This window comes from Macrobrachium nipponense, chromosome 5, assembly GCF_015104395.2.
Source record: "Macrobrachium nipponense isolate FS-2020 chromosome 5, ASM1510439v2, whole genome shotgun sequence".
Lineage (NCBI taxonomy): Eukaryota > Metazoa > Arthropoda > Malacostraca > Decapoda > Palaemonidae > Macrobrachium > Macrobrachium nipponense.
The window spans coordinates 115,251,653-115,265,047 of record NC_061107.1 but is presented as its reverse complement, the minus strand read 5'-3'; positions in this window follow the sequence as shown (position 1 = coordinate 115,265,047).

Sequence of the window (13,395 nt, the reverse complement as noted above, 5' to 3'; positions counted from 1 at the left end):
ATATATATATATATATATATATATATATATATGTATATATATATATATATATATATATATACTATATATATATATATATATATATATATATATATATATAGATATATATGTATGTATGTATGTGATGAAAACCTGGAGAGAGAGAGAGAGAGAGAGAGAGAGAGAGAGAGAGAAATTTTTAGGGCACGTGTGAAACCTGGCATATTTTCGTAAACAATACCTAATTAGAGTGAACAGAAAACCTGCCGTCTCTATTGGGTTACATTTAATCGACAAGCCAGAAGGTATGGTGGGGAAGGGACCCCTCTTGCTTAAAGGAAGAGGGATTATTGACTTATTTAATTATGTAGAATTAATTAAAGACCAAGACGCTTGATCAGTTTCGTATGAGGTTTTTCCTTTCAAATATTTACAAATAGAATTAGTATGCCTCTTTGTGACAAATTACCCGAATCTTGGTAGATAATCATTACATAAATTATATCATAGACATGTTGGTAAGGGCCCACTTATTTACCTCCAGCTTTTTTCAATGATTCTGAACGTCTTAGAACGTATAAGCAAAGGAACAATTTTTAGACAAATTTACATATATATATATATATATATCTATATATATATATATATATATATATATATATATATATATAGAGATATATATATATATATATATATATATATATATATATATATCTATATATATATATATATATATATATATATATATATATATATATATCACAGAACGTAAGGGTGGTATCTCTTGTTTTTTGTAGCCAAGGGACAGTGCTATTAATTTTTATTTTGTTGTTACATCAATAAGGTCTTATCTAAATACCAGCTAATATTCTTACATATGTTAAGTTTTTTATAACAAGAGATTCAAAGTGCACTTCTATTTTCATGAGCAGACCTTATGTAAAACTACATTGCCTAAATTGTACGAATTTTTTTCTCACATCAGCGAGTTAGAATTACGTCAGCATTTTACATACATTTTTCATCTAGGCAAATACACGATTTGCAATGTAGATGGCTGATGTACATAATCCTCAATAATGAGCATCAGAAACCCGACAACTGCGTCGTCTTTTTACCTAGAATTTGTAACCAAACGCAGTAAGCACCAGGTCCTGAAGGCATTTGAATCCACGTCTCATTACTGAAGGTATATGACATCAGTGATAACGAGGTTGTTGAAGTGATTCCCCTTTGCTGAGTGCACTGCATCGCTATTTGGTTTTCAAAGTAAGAGTTGAAATCTCATTACAGGAGGAATGTTGGCATAATGGACTTAATTTGAGTGCCTATTTGTGTCTGTACCATCATCTTTTTGGTGAGTATATATCTATTAAGTGTCTGATGTCTACGAGCAGATAATCTTCAGTTTTATTGAATCTTGAATTGAGAAGACGTGCACACATTTCATTCTGTTTAAAACTACAGTAACTGAAATCGGAAGATGTCCTTTGATTGACTTTTTAAAAACAGATCAGAATTCCGTCCATTGGATGGTGAAGCTATCATCAATTTTTACAGTTACTTTCCTCTTGCCAATTACTGAAGAAAATTAGGATTTTTGTTTCACTCCTGGTTAGCACTGCGACTAAAACGCCACTTACATGTGATAACAAACTACATGTTGGGGTCGTTATTATATGCTGTCTCCTTAAAAAAACTAGGAAATAAATATAGCAAGACTTTCTGAACTATAAAATGAGTTATGTTATTATCATTATATACTTAAAAGAAATGGTTATAACGGATAAACTCAAACAATATTAGATAGTTTGAACTGAGATGAAAATAGTTTTTCCTTTGCCGCTGTCCCTGGAATAAAGTGAACTGTATGGTAATAGAAACGAGAATTTTGGAGACATAAATCACACTTGATAAAAGCATTCAATTGAAATAAATGTATGACAAAATTATATTGTCAGCAGCAACATATTTGATACTTCCAATAATGAATAAATGGGCAATTACAGATTTTACGTTAGGAACAAGCCGTTGGAAATTAACTCTTTATCCCAAGGTTGTTTGTCTTCTCTCTCTCTCTCTCTCTCTCTCTCTCTCTCCTCTCTCTCAAGGAAACTAAAGTCAATGTCCTTCTCTCTATCTTTCGTAAGGTACTTCTCTCTCTCTCTCTCTCTCTCTCTCTCTCTCTCTCTCTCTCTTCTCTCCCTTTATGTCTAATAACTACTGATTTACTGTATTGTCAAATTTACTTCATCTCTCACAGGACAAGGTCTCTCTCTCTCTCTCTCTCTCTCTCTCTCTCTCTCTCTCTCTATCAGTGCCATTTTGCTTGGTGAGACCAGGATCCATACAGAGAGGGGTCAGTTAAGAGTGGGACGAAAATAAGGCCTATTCCGCGCACCTCGTCACGTGAGCCCCCTGTGAGGCGGGTGGCGCTCAGTTATATGATGGGCGCTAATTCCTTTCTCTCATTTATCTTGACTTATCTACCCGTTCCTGATACTTGTCTTTTTCTTTTCTACATTTATGGTTTCATTAGTGAAACTCAACTCAAGTTAAGACTTTCATATTCGTTATTTTGGTTATAAGTAAATGATCGTATCGTTAAAGTACTGACCAGAGGAACTAAAGGCAGCCTAGTCATCAAAAGGGATAAGATCTCAACCATTTTAATCTGCCGTTGATTTGTATTTTTCTTTACTTTTTGGTTAAGCTCTAATTTATTTAGTAAACAGTTGCTAAGCTTCATGTAAGGTTTTCATATTTGTTTGGGTCTCTTTGTCTATAAACATATACTCTGATTATAAAAGGAAAACTAAGAATTGAAATGAGAAAATTGAGGCGACATAAAAACAAAACTAGTTTAACCATATATTTCATTGTACAGTTTCAAAAGTAAAAAAGTAAAAAAAAAGAAAAAAATAATTAACCATTCATAATTTCATAAATTTCTTTTTCATGCTACGACACTTTCTTTTTCTTTTTATCTATCACAATTGCTATGTTCAGATGTCTCATCCGAAAGAACACAGAAATTTTAGCAAAAAATGCTATCACATCTTTGGGAATATCAACTCCCGATAATTCCATTTCTGAAATTAATGACTTTATGCAGTCTTTGCCTTCTCTTAAAGTATCACCATGAGTCGGCAAAATGAAAATTTCTCTCATGATAGATAACTGAGACATGAAATAATCAGGGAGCATGAAGTCCACCCATGTTAATAGTACTAAGCCATGATTTTTCTTTTTCGTTAGCCTCTGATGCCTTAACTCCCAAATGAGGATATTTTAATCCAAACTTCTTCACAATATAGCCTCCAATGTATCGAAGAGATTCTTCTTCTATCACTTCAGATATCAATCTCTTGTCTTCCTCTGTCTCATTATTAAGTTCCTCTCATAAGTATTTTTGAAAAAAATAATTGTCAGGCATTTTTCTACAGATAGTTCTCTCTCGCTGTCTCGCATTGCACTTGCTGGAGTTTGTATTTGCTGGTTAAGGATATCAAATTCTTCTATGCATTCGGTAGGGTTTTTTCACTTAACAACGCTATGTCTTTTCCCTAGCAAGTACTTTCTTAAGCAGAATTTGAAGTTTACTGAATTAGGATTTTCATATGGCCCATTCATTTGACGTACACATCCAAAAAAGTGTTCAAGTATATCCTGATTCAGTCTTCTTGTAGGAATGAATTTAACACCATATAATTTCTTTACCATCTCATATAGGCCTATCAGAGACTTGCATGCCAAAAAATCACTCCCTTTTGAAATTTATACATGCAATTAAACCGTGAGTTTGCCACCTTCGTGTTCTCATGGTGTCCATCATTTCATGCAAAACATTTTTGTCTGCTTGTATCCAAGCATCTCTTAAAAATTCATCCCTCGAAACCGAAAGAAACGTATTATAACAACCATAACTGCGCAATTGTTTGGCATGGTTACTTAGCTTTTCTACGATTGTGATTAAACAAGAACCTATATTTACAGAGACTTTTGCCTCAAGACTGCGTGTTAGTGAATGAAGCATTGTACTGGACTGTTGGCATTTATATGCGAGATCCTAAGCAGTTTGTGGATTAAGGACTATAAAAAGATCCCCAGAGACAGGATTAAACATAAAGTAGGGTCAGAACATAAAAGAATCCTCAGAGACCGGATAAACCCTAAAGTATAGGGTCAGAACCATAAAAGAAATCCTCAGAGACCGGTATAAATATAAAATAGAAGCAGAAGACATATTTTGTTTTGATATTTTCGTTCCAATGCGCCCCCGAAGATATACTTGACTGTGAGTAGCGGGGGCTCACGTGATCTCACTCGCCCAGCCCTGACCCAACCATATCTGCGCGTTAGTTGACCCCTCTCTGTATGGATCCTGGGTGAGACATTAGCGCGCACTGTCTGATTAATCAACAGATATCACGTGTTAAATATCTAGAAGTGTTCGTGAACTGTCGGTGATAAGATTAGTGTGAAAATAGTAGTATAAAGCGTCTACTAAGTTAGTTTATCAAGTGAAATACTGTAAATCAGATCAAGATGGCAGTAAGTTCCAGCTGTGGAGAAAAAAAAAATGGCGAAATTTAGCGTGTTTAGCAGATTCGCAATATGATGAGTTAGCAGGAAGGGAGCTGGCATTTCTCATCTATGAGATCAACAACAGCCCTAACCAAAAAGATACAAAAGCATTCATAGATATATTAGAAGGATATGATCCTTCAAACTGAAACAAATCAACAGAAAACATCTTGAAAATAATTGAAGAAGTTCCAAATAAAATCCAAGTGGTCAAGAGACTCATAAAGAAAATATACATAAATCAACATATTCCGACAAAGAAAATGAATAAGGTGAACAATTGTGAATATCCTAATTGATGCATAGGAAAAGAATGCCAAAAGCTGTGGTATAGCATAGTTAATCCACAAAACCTGATCCAGAAAATGTTCTGCATGCAACATTCTGACACATCCTCAATGTGCTGAAGTATTGCAAGATATGAGAAAGGATACCCGAATATTTGGTTCAACATGTCTATCATGGATAGACAATGTTATTAAATCAAGACTGAATGTACAAATAGTTGAGGATGAAGAAGAAGAGGAAGAGGAAGAAGAAGAGGAAAACGGAAGAGAAGTAAACAAAACTGAAATGACAGAAAAAATAAGGAAAACAAAGAACAAGATAAAATTAGGATGCAGAGGTACTCATTGATATTACATATGAGGCAATCAAGCGCATACATACGAAGAAATAATTACGACATGACAGCCCAAAAAAAAACAAAAGTAAATCCTGAAGAGGCTCTACACAGATCTGCACACAGATGGGAAAAAGGAAAAAATAGACAAGAAAGTCAAAGTCTGTAACCTTTTGAAAAGAGGGAATTGCAGATTCGGAGAAAGATGTTACTACAAAAACATCCTAAGTATGTCACAACTATGAAATCTATGAGGATGATTGCAGAGATCTACATCCAAAAATATGCAAAAACCTAAAAGAAGGAAAAGGATGTAAGTTCGACAAAATATGTAAATATATGCACCCTGTAGCCATGAATCAAAATCAAATAAATAATCAATCAAATAATAAAATCCAAAATAGAAAGAAACAAATAAAGAGAGGAACAAAGAATATCAGGTGAAAGAAAAAAGCAAGCCATCACCGCGATATGGAGTGTCAGCAAAAAATTTCCGAGCATCAGCTCCAAGATACAGCTCAAGAGAAAAGAACAGTATTTATGATGCAAGAGGATATTGCAGATACGGAAAACATTGCAGATTCAGACACAAAATGAATAATTATGATGAATAAGATCAAATATTATGGAAAAGTTGGATTTTTTAATGTCAGAATTTCTGGAAATGAAAAGAACAACATACCAGAACAGGAAATATACATGGGAAAATCCTTATTATTACCCATATTAAATGAAGGAGAAAACACGCAAACCATCATAGTGATGAATGTGCAGGGTTTAGTTATGAGTAACTCAAAAAGAAAAATAGAGTACTTGAAGAAAAACTAACCCAAATTGAAATTGAAAAGAAAATAGATATGATGAATATAAGTGAAACCTGGTATTCCCCAAGAGACTGGGAATGATGATCAAATAAAAGGGTTCCAAACATATAGATCAGATAGAAAAATAGGAATCAAGGAGGTACCGCAATATATGGGAAAGACAAAAAACAAGGAAAAATATATGAGAAATATAGTAACTCAGAATATGAACTAATAGCAGTTAGGATTTGAATCTGAAAAATTAATGAACATAGTAATATATAGACCCCCTAATACTAAAGAGTTCGACATAATAATAGAAAAATTGGATGATATATGTAGAAATCACAAGGACTGGACTATTCTCCTATCTGGAGACTTTAACTTTCCTTTTGTAGTAACTGGAAAGAACGAATAGGAGATTGTGGTTGTATTTATATATATAAAAAAGAGAGTAAAAATAGTGCAGAAGATAAGAGGCAATTCGAAAAGCTATTAGATATGCTACTAGAATACAACATTCAACAAATAAATCACCTGCCAACAAGAAAGGAAAATACTTTAGACCTAGTATTTGTGAACGAGGTGAATTATGTTAAAGAAATAATAGTTTATAATGCGAGTATTCAGACCATAATGTCATAGAATTAACAGTCCCATTCCAAAGCAAGTGAAAACAGAGATAAGCAAGAAATGAAAAAGTGGGAAGGATATGGAAAATACAACTTCTACAGTAAAATATAAAATGGTCAGAAATAAATGAAGAATTAAACAAACATTGGGATAACATTTTCGTAAGTGATGATATAACAGTAAATACGGAGATATTATATAAAATATTAGAGAAATGGGTGGATAAATATATACCGAAGAAGAAAAGTAAACATCAGTCATGCATACCAAGAGACAGAAGGGTCTTGTTCCAGAAAATCAGAAAGTGGAATAAAGTCTTGCAAAAGAAAAAAAATGCATGGAAAGTTATAGAACTAAAAGGTAAGATAGAAAATGCAGAACAAAAGATTATACAATCAAAAGAAAATGAAAAACGGGACTTGGAAGACCCTAGTAAAATATCAAGCAAAACCCCAAACTATTCTAAAAAAAGATGAATAAAAGAAGAATAGAATAGGCCCTCTAAGAATTGAAGGGAGATTAATGAATGAAAAAAAGGCAAATATGCAACATGTGGTAGAAGATATAGAGAGAATTCACCCCTAGAACTGATAATGAAGATAATGATATAGAAGTAAGGGACGAAAATAGTGAATATTTAGCAGACATAGATATTGATGAAGCTGATATTGTGCAGGCTATTAATAAAATTAAAAATGGAGCTGCTGCAGGGCCTGATGGTGTCCCTGCTATTTTGTTAAAGAAAATAGTTCATTCTATCGCAAAGCCACTTGCAATATTATTAAGACAAAGTGTAGATACAGGCAAGATTTAACGATGAGACCAAATTAGCATTATATTACCACTACTTTCAAAAGTGGATCAAGACTAGAGGCAAGTAATTATAGGCCTGTAGTCTAACATCACATATTAACATATTATGAAAGTGTATGGAAGGGTAATGAAGAAAAATATTATGAAACATTTAATAAAAATAATTTGTTTTAATATAGGACAACATGGTTTTGTACCCGGAAAAAGTACGCAAACCCAACATTTAGTCCACCCCACCGTGAGAACACATACAAAAATATGAAAAGCGGAAATGAAACAAATGTGGTTTATCTAGACTTTGCAAAAGCTTTTGACAAGGTAGACCATGATATATTAGCGAAGAAAATTAGAAAACATAATATAGTGGATAAAGTAGGAAGATGGTTAAAAGAATTTTTACACAACAGAAAAAGGATAGTTGATTGCTAAACATGAGAAATCGGATGCAGTAGAAGGTAATATAGTTATTGCAAACAATGGGAAAGAATCGGATGCAGCTAAGGTAATATTCGGTATGCCACAAGTGAACGGTGTTAACTGCATTACTGTTTGTTATTATGATTGCAGACATATGACAGTAATGTTTTGGACTCGGTAGTGAGTAGTTTCACCGATGACACAAGAATAAGTAGATAAATTACTTGTGATGAAGATAGGAATGCGCTACAAAGAGACCTTAACAAAGTACATGATTGGGCAGAGGTAAATAGATGGTATTTAATTCTGATAAATTTGAATCAATAAATTATGGAGACAGAGAAGGAAAGCTATAAGCATATAGGGGACCTAATAATGAGACAATCACAAATAAGGAAGCAGTTAAAGACCTTGGTGTGATGATGAATAGGAACATGTTATGCAAAGATCAAATAGCAATTCTATTGGAAAAATGTAAAGCAAAAATGGGAATATTGTTACAGCACTTCAAAACACAAAAGCAAAAGCTGAACACATGGTTATGCTTTGTAAAACATATGTTCGTAGTCCAACTTGAATATTGTAATATGATATGGTACCCACACTACCAAAAGGATATTGCACAAATAGAGAGTGTACAAAGGTCCTTTACAGCTAGAATAGAAGAAGTTAAGGACCTTGACTACTGGGAAAGACTACAATCCTTAAAATTATAATGTCTAGAAAGAAGAGAACGCTACATGATAATTCAGGCATGGAACAGATAGAAGAAATAACCGAAAACATCATGGAGCTAAAACTAACTATCAAAAGAGCAAGCAGAGGTAGATTAATAGTGCCCAAAACTATACCAGGAAAAATAAGGAAAGCACAAAGGACATTAATCCACTACGCACCAGCATCGATAGTGCAGCGTCTATTCAATGTGTTGCCAGCTCATCTGAGGAATATATCAGGAGTGAGCGTAGATGTGTTTAAGAATAAGCTCGACAAATATCTAAGCTGCATCCCAGACCATCCCAAGATTGGAAGACGCAAAAGTATACCGGAAGATGTACCTAACCAACTCTCTGGTAGACATTAGAGGTGCCTCACACTGGGGGACCCGCGGGGCAAGCCTACCCAAGGGCCCCCCCCCCAAAAAAAAAAAAACCAGAACAAGGATGTAACGGTTCTGTAAGGTCTCTCTCTCACTCTGTCCTTTATGTCAAATAACTACTGTATTATATTGTCAAATCTACCCTATCTCTCATAAGACATGCTCTCTCTCTCTCTCTCTCTCTCTCTCTCTCTCTCTCTCTCTCTCATCTCTCTCTCTCTCTCGCCCAGAACCCATGTAACTTCGGAATCCCAGGCCTTTCATAAGAATTTACATTTTCTAACTTATGGTTCCCGTATCCGATTTCTTAATGTTGTGCCATGTATAGAATTTAATGCTTCTAGGTATATTTTAAAATGACATTCTTATCTAGCCTGAAATACTTTATGCATGTAATAGATTTGCATGGCAGATACCATAAAACCCTAATGGCCTCTTCTCTACAAGTTTAACAGATATAAAAGTAACGGGCAATAGATATCCGGTTCATTCTGTTCTGATAAAAGATAGGAACAACTTCAATTTTTCCGTCACTTACCGTCGGTTGTTTATTTCAACAGAAGCGCTATACGGACTCATGAAGGATGCGACATCTGCATCAATATTTCTGGCTGCGGCATCATACAACAGACCCGAACCTTCACTTCACAAAGTGACTCTTTATTCATGTAATATGCATAACGTTTTCGCTTTTACATATTATTTTGAAAATAAGTGGTTAGGTCGATGTCATGTGGACATAAACCAGTGAAATCCAACATATCCAACAGTCTTTTTTTTTTATTACCATTCACCAAATATTTTTTATTTGTCAACAATAATCATAAAATTCCGATTAGAAGTATTCTAAAATGTTAGGCCCGCAAAAGAGAATATCTGAGTTTTTTTTTCTCTGCCTCTCGCGCGTTATCAAATATTACCTTATTACTATATTATTAACCATCGTAACAGTATCATTTAAATTTCTTTTCTCTCCATTAGAGAAAACTCGTCTACATGAATGTGATGAATCTGTCTTTTTTTATAATCGGAGCCGTAAAAGATAAAAGTAGGCGCTATATGAAAATAGGAAATGACATCCTTAAATCATAAGGTGCCTATCAGTGACAAAGATAAGATATTGGCCATGGTACTATTTGGTGCTTGGTGCGGGAAAGGGAATACTGCAAATTGGTAAAGATACAGACAAAAAAAAAATATAACAAACTCGATGTAAATATCCAAAAGATTTCGTAAAACTCCTAAGAATTTAGTACAGCGATAAATAAGCAGTTTTGCTGTATCATTTTTAAAAGGGCAGAAATAAATAAAGGGAGGTAATTTTTGATGAGAAAACTTTTTTAATATTTTTAAGTAATTCTATCTCATAAAGGAGAGCGATAATTAGGACGCCTAGGTCGTAAAGTATTTGTGAGCGGAAAAGGAAAAGGAAAATGGTTACAGTAAAAACAACTTAAATGCTTGTTATCGACGGAAGGGGGAGAACAGTGGACGTTGTCAAAGGAAGCTAATTAGTTCATTATAAAGGCAAAGAGCGCCCCTTAGCGAGGGAGGCACAAAAAATCTTGATTACTGCAGCGTGATTTCAACTCAGATTTTTTCTCTGTGATGAAATCCACAAATGACAAAAGAAGTTATCTTTTTCATGGGTGAAGGCTCTCTCTCTCTCTCTCTCTCTAACTCTCGTCTCTCCCAATAGTCTCTCTCTCTCTCTCTCTCTCTCTGAGAATAGCAGATGATCTAGGGCTAATGAGAGGACAAGTGAAAGAAGGTCAGGTAGGCGGAGCAAAAATTCCAACGTAAGGGTCATTGTTTGGGGACCTGCTTTTATTCCCGCGATACTGGAGGTGTTTTGTAATGGTTGCTTAATTGTTTTTGCAAGATTCCTCTTGCATTTGCTTTATTGCTTACCCGATTGTTTGGTGCTGTGAACTGAATTGTGGTCCAGAATTGGTCTGGATGGCTGTGTCATTCATATTAAGTACGCTATGCAAGATAGTCTAGCACATATGGTGTTGTTTTTGATAGTTTCTCCTTTCTTAAACTCTTATAGATAGTTCTTACTTTCATGTCTTCTTGCCCATTATGTTATAAACAGATATAGTACTCGAGAACCTCTTGTGTGTTGATGTTATCATATTGTGGACAATTTTTTTTCTCTTTTATTTATGAAAATATACATTGACAGGTTTTTACAATATGTAACATTACGCATTATATAAGTAAAATGATTAGTTATTAAAAAGAGGATGAATATAATGTTGAAATATTCAACCTATTTCCAACCCCGATGTAGCTGCAGTGGGCCAAGTTATAAAACTGGGCTGGGCTTTTATCGTCCTACCAGCATAAAAGGTAGTCAGCAAAAAAAGAAAAAAAAAAAATGTAAGAAAAAACAAGAAAAAACTTGAGTGAACATATCCTCTTAGACGGGTTAATAAGCGCATTTCTGCAGTGATGAAGTGAACGTAACCATCATGAAAATTATCCATTGCCAGAACGGACGACACAAAGAAATAAAAATTGCAAGATTTCCGTAAAGAACTATCTCAAGGATTGCGTACTCGTACTTTCATAATTCGATGCACAGCTGTTTGGCCTCATCATGCCTGATGCTTCACGAAATAGTGCAGAACGATATATTGTAGGGCGCCCAGCAACGTCTTTCCGTAACCCCTGTTATCCGAAGGTTTCCTAGTCTCACTAAAATATTACCACTACCACTCAACACTTTTGGTTTAAAAGCAGTTTTTCATCAACCTATCATTCTCATTTCCCTTCTGACGGCCAAAAATCGAATTATATATATATATATATATATATATATATATATATATATATATATATATATATATATACATATATATATATATATATATATATATATATATATATATCTATATATATATATATCACAGGAGAGAGAGAGAGAGAGATTTGACTAGCAGACCTTTCTCCCAGACATATCAAATATATCAGTCGCGCACTCTTCCTTGTTTTGAACCATCACCGTTTCTTTTATTCTATTAATCTCTCTTGTTGTCTGTCCCACTCAATCAATGAGGAATTTCTAATAATTCACAGGTATTTAATTAATGATAAAAGCAACCACTTTTCGCATCATACAATGGAAGCATTGTTTCTCTCGTACGTTCCTCGGGAACTCCTCTTCCATCTAAATATGTTTACTGTATACATTTGACAGTCCACTCTGTCACACTATCGTCACCGTACTCTTGTTTGTTATTTCCTGACCTGGCTTGTCATCCCTACAAACACTCGTATAGTTGTTTTAATCCCTTCAACTCGTACATAATTCACGTCGACCTCTCCTCTATCCTGTAAACTCTACAAATCAATAAATCAAATATTCCTTCTGTCGACAGAAGATATCTATTCATAAGACAGCATATGCCCATTTAATCATTCATTTAATGATTACGTTGCTCACCATTTCACTTTATACTTGAATCCCAGATTACATTTTTTTCTTTTTTTATATAAAGAATCTCAGTTTTTCTTTACTTACAATATACTTTGCCTTTGGCTTGACGATTGATTCGGTAACTGCATGATTCTGCGAACAATCTTCACCATACACGTGTAATGTGACCGATCCCGCTTTTTCAACGTCTGTCCCGTTTTTTTGAGTTAGCAAAATGTCAGGCCTTTTTTTTAACTTTTATGAGTTGTTTCCCGCTTTTCTGTGCTACAAAAACAAAACCGTCCCCATTTTAATGGAATAGTATTGATATTTTGTTTAATTTTGCCATTTCACTATCTAGTAACTTCTATCGTCTTCTCCGACTGCTACGATACCCAATGAAGTGAATTAAAAAAGAATACTATAGGCTGTATTTTATAAAGTGCGGCCCTTTGAGCTGCTGATGTCTGCAGAATAAAGGACCCAGAAAGTCACCGAAGGTACAATTTACCGTTTATGACTAAGATTTCACGAGGAAGCAGCCGTCAAATGAGAATGTAGCTTGAATTCATTCACTAATTGTCTATGAAACCGAATGAGAATCAGACAGGATTGATTGTCACCCATTGATTTCATATCATGTCCATGAAAGACTCAGAACTTGTTATTCCGGCAAAGTAGCCTGTCTATTCCTTAAAAGTACACAATTGGTACAAATGCAAAAGCTGACAGTCCCCTTTCACTGTTGTTACATTAGCCCAATGCATTTCGAGGCTAGACGGCCAATTTATATCATTTTACACTGCGTGGAAACTGCCTACACACTTCCAAGTTAAACTGGGACATGGGAATAAAATTGGTTACTGGCCGGGATCCTTAAAATAGCACACAAAACTCCAGTTCCTCTCGACATATCAATAGCCAGTAATTGGCAATCGTTAGAAGTGATAGCATTGTCGATTATGACAACTTGAACGATTTTGATGTGCTAAGTTGAATATGATCAGAAACATTTTGG